The following is a 24,397-nucleotide window of genomic DNA, read 5'->3' on the forward strand; positions in this document are numbered from 1 at the left end:
CTTTCTATTAAACTTTTTGTGTTGCATAATGTAAATGATAATTAAATCATTTTGATTTTTCTAACTGCATGAATTAAAAAAAATTGCAACTTTTATTAAATATCAACAAACAATATTTCAAGAGAAGCAACTTTCCAACTACATTTATTTTATTGTAGATTTTTCCTGATTTCACAACTTCTGAAATCATTTAATTTATTTAAATTTTTTTTTTAAAGAGAAACAAATCCCTAATTACATGTTATTTAAATTGCTATAAAAACACAAAGGTTTAATTTGTTTATTTAATATTTTTATCTAAATTCACATTTCGCCTTAGTTCAATTCCCATCTGGCCTTAGTATATTTTATACCTTTTTTACCTGGAATTCACAACTAAGGCGAAATGGGAACACACCATTAACACTCGTTGTGTAATCAAGACAAAACAATTTACGTTTCTTATAAAACGATATTTATATTAGCATTAGTTTTTTTATGGGCTCTGTTTACGCCCATTACACTTAAGTTTTTGATTAAATAATAAAATTGATTAAATGAAATTGAAACGGTCACTAATAATATAGGCTAATGTGCTTTTGAAGAATAAAGACAGTACCACTAAATTGCTAAATAACTGTTTCAGGTAAGTCAAATAGTACATTATTCGGCATATTTGGATTAACTATTATCTGTTGTTGGTTTTTTTTTATCTAATAAATTTTCTTGGATGAATATTTGCAAAACATTTCGCAAAACATTTAGAAATGGTTCAAGATGCATTTTCCATTTTAACATTCCGTATATGTTTGGTTTTCCCGTTTGAATGGTTTTACATTACTAATTTTTGGGGCCCTTTATAGCACACAGTTCGGCGTGAGTCGGCTCCGTGTTGAAGGCCGTACCTTGACCTATAATGGTTTACTTTTATAAATTGTTTTTTGAATGGAGAGTTGTCTCATTGGCACTCACCACATCTTCCTATATCTTTATGTTTCATTTTAGTAAAAGTTTAAACAATTAAGACGTTTAGAATACATTTTTCAGTTTGTAAAGCGCAACACTGCGCTATACAATATATGTTTCTTATAAAACAAAGCAGATTTATGTTCCGTCCCACTATACTAGCATATTCTACTCATATAATTAGATAAGTGCCGCATTCTGCTCATATACTTAAACTCATACCGCATTCTATTCATATAATGAAGTTCTTACCGCATTCTACACTAATATAATAAAGTTCTTACCGCATTCTGTTTTTTACGCTACTGGTGTTACTTTGGTGAAATCACGGAGAAGGCACATTCATCTTGTTAATTTTTAAACATAAACAATGATATTATAAACTGTTGTATATCATTTTAAAACTATTAAACTCTTCTTTTAGATTATTGCAATTTTGTATAAATAACAGACCATTTTCATTAATTGAAACTCAATAAAACCATGAAATGTTGCCGTATTTTTTTTTAATTTGTCCCAAAAAGGGAATTCCAGAGTAATCCTCATGTCGAAAGTAAATAATTCTTATACTAGTATTTGTACAAAGATCACACTTTCGCCTCATGCAATAATCAGGAAGTTTTAAAACAATTTCTTGATTAGCAATGTCCGACATTTTGTCCCCTTCAAACCAAATTAAACGTAGGGTTACGTTTTGTGTGTTTTCATGATGTTTATTTGATACAGTGCCATTCGCTACATGTTTTTTTTTATAATGGATAAAAGAACAAAAATTTATCTCTATTTTGATATTAAATTCCCATAAATTACATCTAATATACAAGATATCAGATAAAACTAAAATGTCCGATACAATGTCCCCACATCCGATTCTGACGTTATTTCATAAAATATGCTTTTAACGTCTTATTGTCATGATTGCGGTTTTCACTGACGATTTCGAATACGGCTATTTTATTTTGTTACTTAAAATAAGGAAACTTTAAAATTAATGTTTTATTTTGAAGCTCTACCGATTCACAAAGAAGGGTTTGGGAGAGAGATTTCCACGCGGAACTGAAGTGTTTTCCGGACTATAACAGTCGGATCCTCTATAATACAAATTAATAGAAAAAAACAAATAATAATTGTTTCCGCTAATTCTTTTAACGTTAGGTGACACCAGTATCGTGCGACGTTTCAAACAATTCGGACAAATTGCACTATTCTTGGGCTCTAGTAGCACACCGGCAGCACATTTTAAACTATATTACCTCAGACCATATGTTACAAACATTCATACATAGCAACAACACAAAATGATTACAGTTTTGTATATACAGTATATATATATCCGAGTCTAAATTGAAAACTACGTTCAAACCTATGATTGTGTTGGATAAAAACCGCAATTTTTATACGTGTGCATGTAAAACAAATTTTGTTGTAGAAGGGTATAAAAACAGCACAAACAACATTTTCCAAAAGACCAAAGAAGTGAAAAAGTATATTTAAACAAAACGCATTTGACTAACAGGTCGAACAACTGATGTTCTCCAACCCTGCTGACTGCCATTGGCGATTGCTCAATAAAATTGATCACAAGATGTAACAAAATGGATCTTAATATAAATTTAATACTAAACAGAAAAAATAACTTTTGGCCACGATGTTATGCCACACACATACGGTGTCAATAATTTTTTTTAGTTCACCAGATCCGGATTTCTACAATAAATGTCTCTTCAGTGATGTTAGGGATCGAAACGGTATTTGGAAGGCCATATAAAAAGTACCCTCATTTTTAGAAATAGTACCCTCATTTTTAGATAAACTCTTGAATTTTAAGAGTCAATATAGGATGAACGGATCATTTAAACCGGAGGGAAAATATGATACAAGCCCAAACGAAAAAATATAAACGAGTCTAAATTGAAAACTACGTTCAAACCTATGATTGCGTTGGATAAAAACCGCAATTTTATACGTGTGCATATAAAACAAATTTCGTTGTAGAAGGGTATAAAAACAGCACAAACAACATTTTCCAAAAGACCAAAAAAAGAGAAAAAGTATATTTAAACAAAACGCATTTGACTAACAGGTCGAACAACTGATGTTCTTTTACCCTGCTGACTGCCATTGGCGATTGCCAAATAAAATTTATCACAAGATGTAACAAAATGGATCTTAATATAAAGGAGTAGGTCCGGTAAGGATCGATTTTGGCCTCAAATTTCAGTTTCATCTGACGAAAGATTTTGACCATTTTTTAAACTCTTAAGTGTCTATTTCATTTGATTTTATTATTTTTTGTGAAAGATTTTAACTCATTTAGTCATAAAAAACGATCCGATTCAAGCTAAAATATGAAAAATCTACCAAATACGCGAAAAAAATGTCAATTTTCAGATGGTTTTTGTCAAAAATGAAAGTGGCCGCATCCGTGTTCATCCTCAATCTTTATATTTGTTATGTATTATCATCAAATACAACTTCCATTTTAATATTTTGGATGAACACGAATGCGGCCACTTTCGTTTTACACGGAAACCGTCTTAAATTTAACTAAAATGCTTGAATTTTGATAATTTCAGTAATTTAAGCATGACTTAATGGTGCTAGTTCTCAATATATGTGCATTGTATTGCCAAATACAGCCAATATTTATGTAGCAGAACCATTCTACTATCCAATAAATAACTAAAAGTTTACATTTTAACAATTTGGTAAAACTGCTATATTTTGGGGCCAAAAAGAGCTCTTACCGGACCTACTCCTTTAATACTAAAAAAAATCTATATATATAATGTTGTTTACCATACAGTACCGCACTCCTGATTTGACAATTTTCGTTGACCTATATCATCGTTGAACTTGACCATTTAAACTATTGTAACATGAAACAACCTGAGACCTTTTACCTTGTAAACAAGCAACATGTATGAAAATGTATGAAGACTTTTTCACCAGTCAGATGATATTCACATTACAATCTATTATCAGAGGATAATCACATAAAATTCTAACATAATGCCAGAATTAAGCCTATCAGTCCATCCTTAAATAATCAAAATGACAATATTTCTAACGAATTAGCAACAATAAACAGATAATTAAAAACCGGGTGAAAGCTTCTTAATATAGTGATGAAAAAGTTACGTATGCAGGCTTTTTACCACAATCTACTGTATATTTTGTTATACATGTACATTGTATAAGCGAATTGGTACGTTTTCCTATGCTTTAGCGACAATTTTGTTTTTGACCTGTGGTTTTTTGAATTTATTTCTATTATTTTAAGTAACAATTAGAGAAATAAAAACAACCAACAGGTCAGAAAAGGGATATATCTAGTATGAAGTAGAGAAATATACTTATAGAGTAGTTATATTTACGTGCGATCTTCTCGGTGTATTCGCATTCAATGTCCTTTTAAGATATATTTAACATTGCCATAAAGAGCGAGGTTTTGCTAGCCACAAAACCGGGTTCAATCCACCATTTGTCTTAAAATGTCCTGTACCAAGTCCGAAAAATGACAATTGTTATTTTATAGTTTGTTTCTGTGTGTGTTACATCGTTTGTTTTTTTGTTGCAAAATTAGTAGTTCTGAGAAATATATTCGCATACTAACATTTTATTTCAAATTGACACCTAACTTCAATATAATGCTTTTCTCGGCGTCGTTTGGTATATCAAAAGAGAAATGCTAACACTATTTGTGAATTGCTCTTTATAAAAAAAAAAAACACGTTCTCATCTGAATTTCAATCAATACCTTTCTTGCATAAACGTTAAAACGCGGATGAAACCAAATTTCCGCTCTTTTGAGGGAAGGCATGTTTTTTGACTGGATCACCCAATATAAATATTAATGGCGAGTTCTCCTTTTAACTGTTAACTTTGTTGATTTTGCCATTCCACTTAGATATTTTGGTAAGGAATAAGTTCATCTGTTAGAACTAAGGTTGATGAAATGTTTAAGTTCACAACATCAATCAATATTAAGACAGATAGACAATGGGGAATATCTGGTCATCATGCTACGATAATTTTCTATTTTTAACCTTAGTTCTAATCGGACACTTTAAGTTTGTTTTTTTAAACCGTTAAACAAAGTAGCAGAAGATGCGTACGACGTAGTTGTTAAGACAATATTTCGTGCGTAGAAGGTCACGCTTAGCATCCGCGGCCTAGATCTACCTATAAGTTCATAGCATTCCCGCAGTATTGTTTTATCCTTGAATTGTATCTTCTCAATGGATTTATGAAATATTGTCAACGGTAAACACTTATTTCCTCTCATTTACTTAAAAAGAATAAGTATGACATCAATCAGCCAGCATGTGTCTTCAAAGGTGACATGGATTGAGAGTTAATTCATTTGCACTCATGCTAATGGGAACCACATCTTCTAATTTATATTAAAAAAAACTTTCAGACTAAAAAAATAAAAGATAAAGGATATACCAATGGACGAAAAGCAATAATATGTACCGTAAAAATAATTCGAAGAAAACGATAACAAAAAATGAAAGACAAATAGATGACAAAGCACTGCATAATATATAAAAACAAAAAGGAAAACAAACAAACTAAACATAAGTGAACCCAAGGTTACTGAAGGTTAAGTAGCCTCAATTGTGATAGTCTTAGTGTTGCTCATTGCAAAATTCACTTCGACGAGAAGTTGGATTCGGTGATAAAATCTTTATATATATATATGTGAAAAAAAAGAGGACTTGGTTGTGACACGAATGCCCCCATAACGGTCTGGATCTTGAACATAACAAAGGTAGCAATTGTCAATATTATGGGGATATTACAGTAAAAGAATGCTCAGATGCTATTTATCAAATGAAACTTAATAAATCTCCTGGATTAGACGGTCTAACAGTTGAATTTAATAGACAATTTTGGGATAAATTAAAGTTCATAGTAGTAAATATTCTTAATAGTGGACATAAAGATCAAACACAGTGTACAATTGTATAAACACTATTATTTAAAAAAGGTGATCCATTGTCACTAAATAATTACCGTCCTATTTCTCTTTTAAATATTATAGACATGGAACTTCTATCGTATGCTCTAGCACAACGATTGAAAAAAATCTAACCCAAACTTGTTAAAGAAGACCAAACTGGATATGTAAAGAATACAGTAGATTTATTGGTTTTAATCTTAGACAGATACAAGATATCATTGATTTCACTGATTTATACAAAATTGAGAGGCGTTGACTCTTTAGAATGGAACTTTATGTTTTCAGTTTTAAAACATTTTGGATTTAATTATTCTTTTATAAGATGGGCATTGGGTTAAGACTTTATATATCGATATTCAAACATGTGTTATGATTAATGGTTTGATATCTGATGTCTTTAAAAACACCAGAGGTACACGCCAAGGATGTCCTTTATCTGCATTATTATTTGTTTTATCTGTGGAAATTATGGTTTAAAGATTAAGAAGCAATACTGATTTTAAAGGGATAAGAATCAAATTAGATTGCAAAAGTCATAGTATAAAAATTTCGCAACTAGCAGATGACACTACTTTATTTTGTTGTTTTAATTATGACGTTCAAGTAGCTCTGAACGAAATTGAAATATTTGGTTCTTATTCAGGATTGAAATTAAATAGAAATAAAACAGAGGGGTTAAGCTGAAATCATGTAAAGACAAAATTGAGGGAATTAACTGGAGTAATGGACCAGTTAAAACTCTTGGCATATGCTTTAGGCATTGTAGGGAGGAATGTGAAAAATAAAATTGGGAAAACAAAATTGTAAAGGTGAATAGATTATTTTGTTCTTGGCAAAAAAGAAATCTTACTATTTGGGAAAAAAATGATAATTAAAACACTATGCCTATTTTTACTTTTGTGGGATCTGCCTGGATAGTTCCAGAGAAATAGAAAAAAAAATAGAAAAAAGCTGTTTTAAATTTGTTTGGGATAATAAACCAGATAAAGTAAAATGAAATTCAAGAATTGGTCCATATGAAAAGGGGGATTGGATATGATAGATATAAGGAGTTATTTCACTGCTTTAAAAGCTATTTGGGTAAAAAGATTAGTAAATGTTTGTGAAGGAGGTTGGAAAATTATACCTCAGCACTATTTTTATAATTTTGTGTCAAATTGGTTAGTGTTTCAAACAAACAGTGGGGATAAGCCAGGCGAAAGCATTGAACACATCCCAGATTTTTATAAAGATATTATTAAATGGTGGAAATTAACTGGTGGAGGTCTAACAAAAAAAGCAGAAACATTTACAGATATAAGCTTAAGAAAACAAATATTATGGAACAATAAATTTATTAAATTTGAAAATAAAGCTATATCTTAAAAAAAAAATGGATTAAAAGCAATCTGATTTATGTAAATGAAATCATAGATGAAAAAGGCTGTATTTCTCAAGGCATCGTTTTAAATAAACTAAAAAAAAAATCAAACTGGATAGCTGAAATTAATTCAGTAAAGAAATCAATACCACTTAAGTGTTTCTGTTGTTTCATTGTTTTTCTCTTATATATAATGTGTTCCCTCAGTTTAAGCGTGTAACCGGATTTTTTTTATACTCGAATAGCGATATACTACTGTTGCTTTTATTGATTAACTCAAACTCCACCAAAAAAAATATAAAAAAAATAGAACTAACTTATGGCTCACTATTGCCACCCGTAGAGAGACATTTCAGTCCCTGGTGTGATTCATGGAAAAAGTATTGACCTTGATTTTGGTCCTCAATGCTGTTCAACTTTGTACTTGTTTCGGCTTTCAAACTTTTGTAACTGGGTGTCACTAGTAGGTCTTGTGTGGACAAAATGCACTTCTGGCGTATTAAAATTTTGAAATGGTTGCCTTTTGTTGGCTGTTGTTTGTGTGTTTCTTTGTCAATTGTGTTCTCCAATTTATTTATATCGTAGTCATGTGGTGTTGTGTTGTCATTTTGATGTTATATTTCACATGGCCATAAAAGAGGGAGGTTTGGCATGCCAAAAAACCAGGTTCAATCCACCATTTTTCCTTTAAAAAAGTCCTGTACCAAGTCAGGAATATGGCCATTGTTATATTATTGTTCGTTTCTGTGTGTGTTACATTTTAACGTTGCGTCGTTTTTTTTCTCTTTTTTTTTTAGTGTAAATTCACATTGCGATAAGACGTGTCACGGTACTTGTCTATCCCAAATTCATGTATTTGGACTTGATGTTATATTTGTTATTCTCGTGGGATTTTGTCTGATGCTTGGTCTGTTTCTGACTGTGTTTCATTTTAGTGTTGTATCGTTGTTCTCCTCTTATATTTAATGCGTTTCACTCGGTTTTAGTTTGTTACCCCGATTTTGATTTTTGTCCATGGATTTATGAGTTTTGAACAACGGTATACTACTGTTGCCTTTATAGTTCATGCAGAGCACATTGAAGTGAATTGCATCACTTCGTTTGACGTTTTAAAGCTTTACCTTTTTTGTGCACGTACTAAAGGTATCTTTTGTTGTGCCAATAGTTTAAGTACTTTTTTTACTTGTGTAATTCGGACATAAACTGGTTTGATCTGTAGTTAATTTATTGTCAAATATATTGATACCCGAAATTCACTAAACAATTTGGTAAATCCTTTAGAGTATAACTAGCAGAACATTTATCAATAAGGCTTTTAGTCAAAATGAAAGATTAAAAGAACATTTCAAATAGTTAATTTGTGTATACAACATGACATCTGTAGGCAAAGCTAATTCATTCAACTCCATATGGTAGTTTTTATGTTCTCTAAGGGAAATCGGTTCTTGCGATGAAATCTACTACCAGCTGCGACAATGATAATAATAACGTATTTACTTTGTGCATTAAAACACTTTTCTGGATATACCTTCATCAAGAACACTCATACCAATCAATACAAAAACCAAGGGGCTATAAGACATAAACACTTGAAGAGCTATATATCCAATAAAGGTAACAAAATATAAAATCACAAAAATACTGAACTCCGAGGAAAATTCAAAACGGAAAGTCCCTTATCAAATGGCAAAATCAAAAGCTCAAGCACATCAAACAAATGGATAACAACTGTCAAAATTCCTGATTTGGTACAGGCATTTTCTGTACACAACTGTATACCGCTATTCAAAAGTCATAAAACAATTAAGGGAAAACAAATCTGGGCTACTAACTAAAACCGAGAGAATCACATCAATTATAAAAGGAAAACTGTACAACGGAACAACAGAAACACTGATGTGCAACAAAAACAAACGCTTACATACATAGAAACGGACTATTCGATAACAACTGCCGGTGCTTTGGAACCTGGTTATATAGCAAGCCAAATTTCTCGTGTATATGGCAATATTTTGAATTAAAAAAATCGATAAAAATGACAACACTACGCGACAGGGATCAAAAATGTCAGAATTATTTTAACGATACATATATATACCAGTCTAAATAATGACCATAATTCTGACGATATTGAAAGCCTATTTCAAATGAATGCTGTTACGACGTCATTATTTAAACTGAAACAATACATTATTAACGGAAAATGAAATTTAAGTCACCTATACTGAAACATACATGTGTGTAAGTCTTATTGTAAAATGTACCAAAGATACAGAATTCAAACCACAAACAATAAGAAAGAACACAATATTCAACCAAACCTACAAAAGATATTCATAACCAAATACACAAATGTTGGATATATAAATTACGAGACATGTCGTACAGCAATTCGAATTCAGACTCGGCAAAACAGTCATTTGAGGAATATGTCACGTTCAGTACTTAGCAGACAGACAACATAGATGCCAAACAACAATCTAAGACGTGGTAAAATTGTCGTTAGTTAGTTTAGCAAAAACATATCGGATAGATTAACCAATTCGTAATTATATCCATAAAATTTACCGAGTGTCATTTTTAATCTTTCCTCTTCATAACTCTGTTGGAGCAGTTTCTGCGTAGGAGCACAGTCCTGTATATGAAGTTCGTTTAGTTTAAACATGCTCGAGCATAACGCACCAATTGAGATATGTTAACACCATACAACAGAGCAGATGGTATGTTACTGCTGAGAAGATAGAAATAGATAATTGGGAAGTTGAAATATTTCAATATGAAAGTATGAAGCAGTTCTCTAGTATTAGTAGTTTCATTAATTTCAATGTCAGCAGGATATATACTGACGACTGAAGTATGCATTATTCAGTTTTAGGAAATCATCAATACATTTGCTATTAGAATTAAAGAAGAGTTTACGTTTTGTCTTTGAGAAGAATCTGAAAGAATTCTGCTTCATACGAGTACAAAAAACAAGTCGCCCCGAAGAGTAGCCCAATTAGTACCCATTGAAATCGATTGTGTGTTAAAACGGCACTTAAAATGATAGATACCCATGTTTTAGTTCTTTTTAATATGGAGACAAATCCTCACTTAACATCTGAGACGTCACTTTACAAAGACATCTTGCTAAGGGTAGATTTTGCTATCAGGAAAATAAAAATAACAATTGGAAATGAAAATCGTCATCAATTTAAGTATGAAATCTAGATTGTGAATGTCTAATATACAAGTGTTTTGAAATAATAAAAACGATGATCAGCGACGTTTGGGTTAATCAGAGTACTAAAGAGACACATATAAAACAAGGCGTGATTTTCTCTATTTGAAATGAAACCGCGAAAATACCACCACGCGTAAATTTCATATTTCTGCAAAATTAGAATCAATTTAAATACAGACTCAGTCTGAAAAATATAATCTACGGGAAAATAAAACCTCGCAAATAGGTCTGGTCTTAAAAATGCCATATATATAATTATTGTATGGCAATATAATATTTTCCACAGAAAGTAACCAAAAGTTAGCGTGCAATAAATTCTTATATTGCACTAGTGCAATAAATCTTCAAAATTCATGACGTCATCAACGACAAAATCTTAGTTTAAACCAATTTTTACTTTCAAATACTATATTGCTATACAATAAAAGGGCTATTGCATGGATATTGGGGAATAATGCCCCTCGCAAAACATATATTGCACTCGCAGACGCGTTCAATGAAAAATTCTACTCGTGACAATATTTCCCAATATCCATGCAATAACCCTATATTATTATGTTTACACTGCCGCACTTGCTACTTAAAATAAATATAGAGGAATAAAACAATAATTTTGCCAGAATAAGTATATGAAACAACATATCTTTAATAAAGTTGATGTTTTGTTGGTAGTGAACATGTACTTATAAATATATTGTTGATTCACAAACTATTTTGATCTTTATGTTATTAATTCTTTATACGTCGCTCAAGGAAATACTAGAAGTACTTAATAATTTGAAATAGGGTATTGACAGTCATTTATAAATACAAGGATATCAGAAGCAGGTACTAGAATATCACTGAAAACTCTATATCAGGTTGATATTATACAGAATAAGAGCTTAGCATTTCAGCCTCCTAGTAATTAGAAGTGAAAAGCACTGTTCACATTAAAGATTTGAAAAAAATATTATTCTTAGACGTGCCATGTAGAATCTATACCAGAAAATTAACTATTTAATTGTGTAACTTAAGTGTCAATTGCATGTTTTGTTTTAATTCTTGGCCAATATTTCGGTGTCTTAATTTTTCCTATGTATTCAGAACCCTTTAAGAATAACGTAGACCAAATATTTGCTAAAATCTTATTACGACAGCAAGCGTATACGTTCTACTATTAATATTAATAATACTATTACTAAAAATAAACAAAGAGACATGTCAAATACATCGTCTGGTATTTAACAATCCTAACAAAAGACAAATGTCAAAACAATATGTTAAACTCTTTTAAAAAAACCCGTAGTTTAAAAAAAAAACCTTATGATTTAATGTAAAAAAAATTATTCCTTATATTTTTCAAAACCATAAAACATTAAATGGCAGAAAACACATGATATATAAAGACACACAACGGCTCGGCTTCTGTCTTGAAATGGATGTCATCTATTTGAATGCGTTATTCTCTTTCTTTTTTCCTCTTTCAGTGGGATAAAAAAAAATAATCAATGAAAAATATATCCTGAAGACTAAAATGGATGAACTTAATTTCTTCTAGAAATACTCCAATTAAATTCTGCTCTTGTGTAATTGCTAACTTGTTCTTAAAGAGGGGCAAAATATACTACAGGTACCTTCAAACTCATAACCCCAAAATTGTGAAGATGCATATAGAATGTAAGCAAAAAGTAAAATCACAAAAATATCGAACACTGAGGAAAATTCAAAAAATTCCTAATCAAATGGCAAAATCAAAAGCTCAAACACATCAAACGAGATATGTTTGTCTGGGTATCACTTAAACAATATTATTAATTGTCGATTGCGATTTTTCTGCAATAAAATTGGTATCCTAAAATTTGTTTCATTGGTCACACACTTTGTTTTGTAATTGGCTTTTCAACCGTTATATCATTGGTAAACTTCAATACCTCATTTTAATAACCTATCGTTAATCATTTTTTCATCAGATAAGCGACTAAATAACAAATCATCATATTTTGTGAATACCTATTTTAAGATTTCTCTTTTATTGATCATGCGTTCTCAAAATCTGTAAACATTTAGGTAAAGAAAAAATATTAGATACTTAAAATTGAATCAAAGTGTTGATTCGTTTCAAAAAGCAAAACGTTTTAATTTTTGGTCCTCAATGCTTTCAACTTCGTACTTCATTTGACTTTTTAGACATTTTTGGTATTATCTATTAGCTGTAATCAGTTAATCGTTAATTAATCAGCAATCTTGGAACTTGCAAATTGACATACCGAGTGCTTTAAAGTTTGTATATGTTTACAGAATATATATTGTCAACACAAAGTGGGTAAAAACCAAACGTCTTTAAAATGGAAGAGAGCAATCTTAGTTACCTGAAATAATTCGCATTAATGGGATTTCATAATGTATTATAACTGAAATCTTACAAATCAGCTAATGTGAAATTAAGACAACGGTAGTATACAGCTGTTAGTTTAACTAGTTTAGTTTAAACAATATTTTATTCAAATAAATTGAAATAAATTGGACAACAGCATAGCCTATGTAAGCCCTCTCCACAAGAGTATACAGCTGTTAATGTAATACCATAACAAAAATAAAACAAAAAGAATGACATTCCATTCATAAAGTATAAAAAAAGGAATAAATATATGTAAAAGATTAAATTAATCCAATTAAAATAAAAGAATATGAAAAAAATATCTATTTTTCTTTCACTACTTTATGCATTGTAAAGTTTATCAGAAAGTATAAACGAAAACATCGACGATTTTAGGTTAAAACTAATGAACTCGTCATTTTAAGTTCCATTTCCTTTTTCAAATTAACAAACCATTATAGACTATTTGCATTTTTCAATGACATTGACTGATCTTTATTTTTCTTGCTGAACTAGCAGTTAGCCATATTTGGTAGTAATTACACAAATCAAAGAATATGATCGTTTGAATCTTGGCTGTACATGTTGTATATAAAAACAATAATTATCTTTAAAACAAATTATAATGAACTGGTATACCCACTTAAACATAACCCGTTCATATATATTTTCTAATTGATAACATTACATGCTAAAATCGGTAATTTTGCTTTATAAATGGATCGAAAAATTGTCATTACTGCAAAAAATATTTAATCTAAACTGCACTACCGCACGATATTATTAGATAAAGGTTTTCCATTTAATCAATTGACCTTTGAAAATGTTCAAATTTATTTGAAGCTACTCATATAAAGCCTCAGTTTTAAGGTTAGTATGCTACTGGAACTGTGATGAAATTATGAAAGTATTTAAAGTAAAGGAGTAGGTTCACCAAGAGTCAATAGTTGTTTTATAATTACGTAAAATTAAAAAAAAATGATAAAAGTAAAAACATTATGGCAAAATATATAAAAATATCTGACAAATACAATATCAACACGTTCAGACGAGAAAGAACACAACATATTCTAGTTTGTCTAGACTTTTGCTAAATGGATGGGTTGTTATTTAAACCGGAGCAATTAGCGAATCAGATTGTAAGATTCTTGTTTAATAAGAAATAAGCACTAAATGCTCTGAGGATATAAAAAGTAAAATCACAAAAATACTGAACTCAGAGAAAAATCAATTTGGAAAGTCCATAATCACATGGCAAAATCAAAAAACAAAACGCATCAAAAACGAATGGACAAGAACTGTCATATTCCTGACTTGGTACAGGCATTTTCAAATGTAGAAAATGGTGGATTAAACCTGGTTCTATAGCGCTAACCCTCTCACTTTAATAACAGTCTCATCAAATTCCGCTACATTTACATGATGCGTTACTACAAATATAATATTTTCTTAAAAAATCACATGTACATGTATTAGATAAGCCTTAGGACGGTATAAGTCATATTTTACCGACATCGTTTTCCTCACCTTGAATATTTTCGCTCCGAATAGACCAAAACACTGCAACGATAATCTATTTCTGGTAGTCTTTGTAGCTATACAATCAATGACCTTGTAAGCCAATAAGATATGATGGGGATGTAAGTTAAAACAGCTGACTTGTAACGTGGCATCCATCCTGTTCTATTAATTAAGATGACAAATATCGTCACTGACTTTTACATTGTACCGAAACGTTTAACAACATGAAGATAAGAATGTGACGGCTTTTGAGAACATACATTAAAAAAAGTCAAACATTTCCTGTGCGTAAAAAGGTTTTAATCTTAAAAAAACAATATATGTCTGAAAAATATGATATTCCGGCACGACATTGTAAGCTAGAGGGCTAATTTCATGTTTTTTTAATTATAAAGTTAAAAGGATATTTCATACGAACCACAACAAATAAACCTGTCATTTTGATGTAATTTCTTATATGTTAGAATTGAAAAATCGATACTAGATAGAAAACATATGTGGTTTGTTACGATGATTTTCTCAGTGATCTAAGAGATGAATTTTGATATCTGTTCGATGTTTGAGGATATGCCATCAGTTCTTGACATCCGACTTTTATCATATACAATTGTGCCTGAAATTTCAAATAGCACGTTTTAGACATAAGTAAATAAATGTCGCCCTTAAGCATCCTTTATCACTTAAAACACCCTTAATTACCATAAGGTTTTGTACGACAATGTTTATTTGACAAAGAATAATCATCATTCAAATAACCTCGAATTGAGAACTCCATGCCACAATAGAGAAGAGATCTTCTGAATTGCTTAGGAAGTTGGAGACAACTCTCAGATGGATGAAATGACGTATTAAAGATGTACAACGTACATGTGTGTGTTTTGTTTATTCCTTGGTGTATCTATTTGCTAATAAGTTAATTTATTTTACAATGAGCGTCGTAGTAGAGGGCATGGTCATTGCAAATACTTACGCATTATGTTCATACTACAATATTATTGAACATCAAGTATTCAACCGAACTGAAAACTACTATAGAAAATTATGAAAGACGCAGTTGGGAACAGTAGACTTCGTTTACAAGGGTTAAGACGTATTCTATTTATGCAAGATCTATTAAAAAAAATCATTCGCAGTTCAAAGATAAATGAATACTTATCGTTTATATCTGTGAAACCTCATTGATATGATCATATATATAAATTATTTGTACAATTTTGTTTAATTGCTCGAAATATAGGCTTTTTTCTCTTGGAATATTTCACCCCATCTTTATTTGCCAAAATCCTTTCGAAATTCCAGGTCGTCAATTCTCTTCAACTTCGTTCTTGATTTGGTCTTTAAACGTATATAATTCAAACGCCACTGGTGTGTTTGTTTTTAAACAATCTGCGCGTGTGGTGTACAAAATTAAACGTCTGGTGTCTTTCATGAGTTTTCTTATGAACACACTGGTGTCTCCAAGGTCTTTGATAGTTACAATGAATATATGTAGAGTGATACAAAACTTAAACTTTTTAGGGCGACTATATATCGAAAAGTCTTATTTGATTTTATGTCTATCTAATTAAAGAAAGCTACTTATTACAATAATTTCCATGTGTTCCGCCAAACCCCTTTCTTTAAATTTTACAGCTTCCTTCCTGTGTTCTTTTAAAGCAAAAGATAAATTGTGAGTATGAACAATTATTTTTGATGCAATATAATAGTTCACATGTACAGCACTTTACATCCAAAATATATCTGGAAATGTACCAATATGAATTAACGAGTTTTCGTATACAAAACAACAATTAACATTAAGTCATGGTTTTGCATTTCTTTTTTTTAATAACCAAATTTTTTCCCTTATCGTTTAACCTAAGAATATCCTTTGCATTTTTTTATTTAAGAAACTTGAGCTCCATCATTTTCGTGAAAAGTTTACCTGGATAATGTGTCTCTCATGTTGTGCCTTGCGCAAGTCTCGGTACTTATTCACAATTGGCTTTCAAATATTTAGCTTTTTAAGCGTTCAGTTGAAGAAGGTAAACAGAGAATAGCAATTCGTACCACTCAGATTGATAGTGTTATTTTATTTAAATTTAACCGATATCTCTGACTGAATTTCGTAAAAATTTCATAATACATAATCTGCTTATATCTTAAGCGTAAATAAAGACATCGACAAAGACAAAATTAATACAAAATATGAAAAAAATTAACAGAAAAATATTTAAAAAATAACTATAAGTAGGCGTACATGTATATATACGAGTGTTATGAGGTTACAGTATAATTATCGCTAGGCTCTTAGCCGATTCATTTCCTATTGATTGTATATATACATGGAAAAGGACAATTTGAATCATTTTGTGATTTGTGGACGTAATAGATAAGTATGTATACGTAAGTACGTTTAACTATAATGTCTTTTTGCAGATAATTGTTATATATTAGCTTGAAATCAATATAAGTATGATCTTTTATATAAAAATAACTATTTAATAAATATTCTTAAGGCATTCATCACAGTAAATGTTAATAGCACTCAGCTGGACTTTTTTTTTTTTTTTTTTACAAAACTCAATATTTGTTTTTCGTTCATTTTTTTACATAAATAAGGCCGTTAGTTTTCTCGCTTGAATTGTTTTACATTGTCTTATCGGGGCCTTTTATAGCTGTCTATATGCGGTATGGGCTTTGCTCATTGTTGAAGGCCGTACGATGACCTATAATTGTTAATGTTTGTGTCATTTTGGTCTTTTGTGGATAGTTGTGTCATTGGCAATCATACCACATCTTCTTTTTTATATAAACACTTAATCATGTAAACAATTAATGTGACACAGATCCATTCCATAAATATGATAAACAAAATAATTTACACAGATTCAATACGAGTCACTTCTAATATATTAACAATTCTGTTGGTGTTACTGATTTACAATGTTTAAGTGTTTTACCGTATAAACGGTGGTTCTCACGTTCTTATCGTGAGAACATGTAAATAGTCGTAAACCACTCCTTTTATCACATCAGCATATTGTAATTAAGGTAGATGATCTTTATTAGATATTTGATTGTTTAATAACAGTTTGTCTGTAACGTGTTTGTTATAGATCGGTTATTTTACCGCAGCATTGCAGGTGAGTTGTCAACATCAATGACTCTAGGTCGGTGGTTTTCTTCAGACTCTTTATGTCAGTTGTTTACCATCAGACACTTCATTCTGATGGATTGCCTTAGGCACTGCAGCTCGGGATTTAAAAACAGACATTCCGAGCTAGTGGTTTACTCTTGACACCCAGGTTGGGGATTACTCTATGTACTCCAGATCGGTGGTTTCACATAGGCACTCCTAACTTATTACAATTAAAATAAATTGGACACCTAAAATAGATAACAGGCAGGATATACAGAGATTTTTTTTAGTTCTATCACTTGATTTCTGTTGATGCTCAACTTGGTACACACATATATGGTGTCTGTGAATTGAACATGTTGTTGAAGTGCGTTCTTAGAAATTGCACTTAAACATTAACAAATACCAAATGGGGACAATAACAAATACTATCACGGAAAATATATACAAGAGAGACAAATGGGAATTTATTTTATCATTTGCTTTCTGTATCTGCTGTCCTTAATACTTGTTACACACATATGGTATGGGGTTATAACGTGTCCGGAAAATAACAATTATTTTTGAAGTGCATCCTGATTAATCGCACTAAAACATTAACAAATAATAAATGTACTCTAAAATTCACTAATCGTGTTGTTCCTCCAATTCAATTTGGGATTGTATTCTTAAAATAGATATGAAATATCCTTACATAGAAAAAGAAAAATCACAAAAATACTTAACTCGGAGGAAAATTTTAAACGCAATTTAAGTCCTCAATCAAATGGCAAAAGTAAAAGCTCAAGCACACGAGTGGATAACAATTGTCAAATACGTGAGTTGGTACAGGCATTTTTCTCATGTAGAAAATGGTGGATTAAACCCCGGTTTAAAAGCTAACAAAAAATCACACTTGTATGACAGTCGCATCAAAATTCATCATATTGACAACGATGTGTGAAATAAACAAACAGACATAAAAGGTTTAAATGTAAAAAAAAAACCAGGGGTACAGTAGTCAACATTGTGTTATAATCTTTATCACTAAAAACAAACACATATGTAACAAATAAGCACAAATAGGAATAAAGACAAGGTACATTAGCAAAATTGAAAGACAAAAAAATTTAAAAAAAATTACAATACCACAATAACCGGATGTTTATGTACAGTAACACGTCAAATGTATCAAAGAAACACCAAAGGACATACAAAAAGCACATCAGCAAACATGAAAGACAAGAACACAAAAGTTATATGTTTTATTTAATTTCAAAACTTGAACAATCAATAATTATATAAAATAGCAATAATCAAATAAACTATCAATTATTAAATAAACTATCAATAATTGAATTTTAAAAAAAAAAGAATTTATTTTTTAAAATCTATAAAATTATATAATAATGATAGAACAAAATTATGCTAGAAACTAGTAATAGATTATATTAGAATTTTTGAATAAGATTATATTAGAATACAAGTATAAGGTTATATATGGTCGATCACTTGTTTTAAATAATATATTAGAATACCCCTAACGGGAGGGATTGTGCCTGATATTCATATGATGAAGACATAATCTTTCAATCAGTTTAATTGAGGTTGGAGCTGGCATGTCAGTTAACTGATAGTCGTCTGCTGTTATTTATGTTTTATTGTCATTTTATTTATTTTCTTTTGTTACATCTTTTGACACCGGATTGGACTTCTCTTGAACTGAATTTTAATGTGCGTATTGTTATGCGTTTACTTTTCTCTGGCCTTTGTTAGTCTTGTATGATTTGTAATTTTAGTTTCTTGTGTACAATTCGGAGTTTAGTATGACGTCCATTATCACTGTACTAGTATACATATTTTTAGGGGCCAGCTGAAGGACACCTACGGGTGCGGGAATTCTCGCTACATTGAAGACCCATTGGTGGCCTTCGGCTGTTGTCTGCTCTATGATCGGGTTGTTGTCGCTTTGACATATTCACCATTTCCATTCTCAATTTTATTGTATAAGATTTTGTGATTTGAATGTTGATTTAAATACAATCTGCTTACTGGTTAAATATATCATTATAAACATACTGAACATAATTGTTTATTGAATATACTGCTAAATCAACTAAAAATATAAAAAAGAAGATGTGGTATGGTGCCAATGAGACAACTATCCACAAAAGACAAATGACACAAACATTAACAATTATAGGTCACCGTACGGCCTTCAACAATGAGCAAAGCCCATACCGCATATAGTCAGCTATAAAAGGCCCCGATAAGACAATGTAAAACAATTCAAGCGAGAAAACTAACGGCCTTATTTATGTAAAAAAATGAACGAAAAACAAATATGTAACACATAAACAAACGACAATCACTGAATTACAGGCTCCTGACTTGGGACAGGCAAATACATAAATAATGTGGCGGGGTTAAACATGTTAGCGGGATCCCAACTCTGCCCCTAATCTGGGACAGTTTGGTTTAATTTTGTACCTTCGAAAAAGTTGAGCCTCACTTTGTGCATTATGGAACATAAATTTAGAAACCGGTTTCGGAAACAAAAACTGTTTCGTAATTTGTAATGGGACTCTACCAAACTGAATGAAGGTTAAACACTTTACGCATGTTTATCTGCATAGATTTTGAGAATTAGAAATTCATGACTAGTTGTTGTTCATTCCTTATAACTTTACAAAAATGGCCTAGACATCCTCTGCAATAATGATAAAGCAATATTGTATGGTTGTCTTACTAGATTTAATTAGTTTCAGTATTTGTGATATAAGTTCCAACGTGGCGTTCGACTCCGATCTTTATTGGCTAGGATCTTAAGGATTTTTTTCTGCAGGCATTTGATGTTTTCTCCGGATACTCTTATAAACGAAGGAATCTTTAGATGATTTACAGAAAAACAGAATTTATTACCCTACCCAACATACCTCTTTTTGGTAACAGTCTTGTTATACAAACTATTTCTTGCTGTTGCAACAACCTTTCCCGTAGAACTACCATGGATGATTTCATGTTTCATTTTCATCTCGTTATGAAATGTATAATTTTTGACACTTGACGTGGCCAAACATCAACAATTAAAATCATTAGTAAATTAAGATATTTGCTAAAATTGGAATTTTGATCGTTATATAATCCTATGGGGTGGGATTGGAATCGTCAGAGTTCTATTTTTTAAAATGATGATTGGTCTTACATGTATTATAACAATAAAGCGAACACGTGAAGAGGTCTGATTTGGGTTTGACCCTTGGACCATAAGTTTGCTTTGTTAAGGCTGCATGCCTTATCCAGGTTACTTACATTTTGTTTTGAGAGTACCTTAATATAGCATGTTTGATATATAAATCACATATATCTGACATAATATCTCTAAAGCAATATTATTGTATTTTTTTGAGAGTACCTAAATATAGCATGTTTGATATATAAATCACATATATCTGACATAATATCTCTAAAGCAATACTATTGTATTTTTTTAGAGTATATAAATATAGCATGTTTGATATATAAATCACATATATATGACATAATATCTCTAAAGCAATATTATTGTATTCACTGCTGATCATAATATCTGTAAAAAACCATTGATGACATACCATAGTTCTAATTGTGAAGTATGTTCTCGAATAGATCCTCATTTTGTATTCTGTCTAAGATACGAATGTATTTACGTTCAAGTCTCAATGAGATCGTGTTCAGAACTGAAAAACCTTTTTTTTTTTTATCAGTATGCATCCTGCAGTAAATGTATGTTTTAATGATCTTATTATTTTAAACCGATATGTTGATAACTTGCACGTCTTGATGTTTTCACAGGAAATGTCGATAAGATAACCCTTTCAAATTATTTCAAGAAATAACATTTTTCATAGCGCATTCTGCTGACAGTTTTTGAGAGATGACTGATTTTTGTTTTCCGGTTACTGAAGAGAGTCTTGCAAGTCCATATTGATTTGTACACATAACAGACTGTGGAATAAAAGAACGTTTTGTATTCGTTTTGCAGCACAATTAAAACTTGTAAATTTTGTATAAGTTGATATCAAAATTCTCCATTTAAAAAAACAGTAGTAACGATACAACTGCTTTGTACTGAGGTATATTTTGGTCCAATGCAGTAAAAACTTGCCTTATCCAGGTTACTAACATTTTGTTTTGAGAGTACCTAAATATAGCATGTTTGATATATAAATCACATATATATGACATAATATCTCTAAAGCAATATTATTGTATTTTTTTGAGAGTACCTAAATATAGCATGTTTGATATATAAATCACATATATATGACATAATATCTCTAAAGCAATATTATTGTATTCACTGCTGATCATAATATCTGTAAAAAACCATTGATGACATACCATAGTTCTAATTGTGAAGTATGTTCTCGAATAGATCCTCATTTTGTATTCTGTCTAAGGGAGCTACCATTTGATTTTTATGGGGGGGCTAGGATGAAATTTGAAAAAAATAGGCAGGACAGGAGTTTTGAGTAAAAAAAAAAGGCAGGATGAGACACTTGCAAAAAAAAAAGTCAGGACGACAATTTAGGTAAAAAAAAGTCAGGATAAACTAAAAAATAAAAGGCAGGACCGAACAGAGTGAAAAATAAAAAGGCAGGACAGAGATTACAGCTAAAAAAAAAGGCAGGACAAAAATTTTCATCCTAGCCCCCCCCCCCCCCCCCCTAAAAATCAAATGGTAGCTCCCTAAGATACGAATGTATTAACCTTCAAGTCTCAAAGAGATCGTGTTCAGAACTGAAAACCTTTTTTTTATCAGTATGCATCCTGCAGTAAATGTATGTTTTAATGATCTTATTATTTTAAACCGATTTGTTGATAACTTGCACGTCTTGATGTTTTCACAGGTAATGTCGATTAGATAACCCTTTCAAATTATTTCAAGAAATAACATTTTTCATAGCGCATTCTGCTGACAGTTTTTGAGAGATGACTGATTTTTGTTTTCCGGTTACTGAAGAGAGTCTTGCTCCATATTGATTTGTACACATAACAGACTGTGGAATAAAAGAACGTTTTGTATTCGTTTTGCAGCACAATTGAAACTTGTAAATTGTGTATAAGTTGATATCAAAATTATCCATTTAAAGTAGTAACGATACAACTGCTTTGTACTGAGGTATATTTTGGTCCAATGCAGTAAAAACTTGTTGGTAGTCTTTAATCAACAAGAGCTATACGAGTTTCCACATCCTTTACATATTTTCTCAAGTTTTTTTCGTTTGTTAGTTAATCGCATATTTTACCAACCTTATTTTTCGTTATCAGTTGTTTGGTTCAAATTTGAGTTATCAAGAAGTCAGATTTATTATTTTCTACTGAATCATGTCCGTTGCAAAGATGACTGTAATGGGGATGCAATGGAAGTCTCGACTTTAATATGATAGTTTTTGTTTGTTTTCAGGGGTTATCTGAATCCCCTTTGCTACTAGTGTGAGCTTGAAGACATTACCGTGCTTCTAGAAAAATCTAATGATTATTCTGATTTTACAAATTTGTTTTGAAATACAAAATTGTTTTATTCCAATTTTGAATTGTGAAGTTTACACAAAACGTCGGCAGAAATTGTCGAGAAAGATGATGACTGCTTCGTTTCACCTCAAAATGATAACACGAATACGTTATGTACATTTTGTAGCTGAAATAATTATATGACGTTTTTGTTTTCAAGGCTAATTAGAAATGCGTATCTGGTCCATAAAAAAGTTCACCGTTAATTTTATCATACCAATTAGCTATGTTATAAGATTTATTATTAACCACTTTTTTAAATGAATAAAATGTGCGATTTTCGTAAAAGCATAATCTAATGACGTACACGAACAATACTAAAAAAGAAAGGGTTGATTCATTAGGCAGGCGTAACTTATAATTCTATTGGGTTGCATTCATAGGGATAGGGCTGCTTTCGTGTGGCATAATTTGTTTGCATGCGAAATGAAAGCATGTCCTAAGTCAGGAATCTGATGTACAATAATTATCGTTTGTTTATGTAATATATACGTATTTCTCGTTTCTCGTTTTTTTTATATAGATTAGACCGTTGGATTTCCCGTTTGAATGGGTTTACACTATTAATTTTGGGGCCCTTTTTAGCTTGTTGTTCGGTGTGAGCCAATGCTCCGTGTTGAAGGCCGTACATTGACCTATAATGGTTTACTTTTTAAAAAATTGTTATTTGGATGGAGAGTTGTCTCATTGGCATTCACAACACATCTTCCTATATCTATGTGACTGAATTGATGATTTGGCCATCACCTAAAATATAATCACCATGTGTATGAACCTAACGCCTACAGTAATTATTTTACCGTGTCTAACGACAACACATGTCAAATATGGTTGAACCAAATGTTTTTTTTAATAAGAATACCATTCATTTACATTGAGTTTATCTGCTTTAATAAATACTGATCCACATTGTAGACAAAGTTTTAGAGATATACATATCTTCCAAAACATCAATTATGTTTCTTGTATCATTATCTTTACATTTAAATCCGCAGCTATTGGAAAATATTTGTCTATCCCTTCCTCTGTCCACGTCCATTGTTGTTTCCCGCAAATTGATCTTAATTTGTGATTATAAATTCGACTAGTATGTTACATAATTTTGAATATACTAAGTTGCATTTTTAGGTTGCAATTGGTTAATAAGTTGACACTTCGTAATGATATGTTCTTCAGATGTATTTCGAGTGACAATATATTTCTAACATTTTTCATTGTTTTGGTCAAGATCCTAACATACTGACATGTCCCTTCCACTATACACAAGAATCCAACACTTGAACTAAATTTTAAATTAATGTTAGACGATAAACAAAACTAGCATATCAAACGATCGATCTCTATCGATCTCGATTAAATTTTTT

At 30.9% G+C, this 24,397-nt stretch overlaps 1 protein-coding gene across 3 annotated transcripts in view; it reads left to right on the plus strand.

Moving 5' to 3' along the window:
* Window positions 1–565: 565 nt before the first annotated feature.
* Window positions 566–24,397, plus strand: part of LOC134728182 (olfactory receptor 2M4-like) — a 31,479-nt gene continuing 7,647 nt past the window's right edge. Inside the window, exon 1 of one of the 3 annotated variants that reach the window (XM_063592705.1) lies at window positions 566–625. The gene's annotated coding sequence lies outside the window, so the exon portion shown is untranslated. Of the gene's footprint in view, window positions 626–16,663; window positions 16,763–24,397 lie in introns of those variants that run through there. The other 2 variants (XM_063592679.1, XM_063592696.1) reach the window with 2 other exon arrangements.

This window comes from Mytilus trossulus, chromosome 1 (assembly GCF_036588685.1).
Source record: "Mytilus trossulus isolate FHL-02 chromosome 1, PNRI_Mtr1.1.1.hap1, whole genome shotgun sequence".
Lineage (NCBI taxonomy): Eukaryota > Metazoa > Mollusca > Bivalvia > Mytilida > Mytilidae > Mytilus > Mytilus trossulus.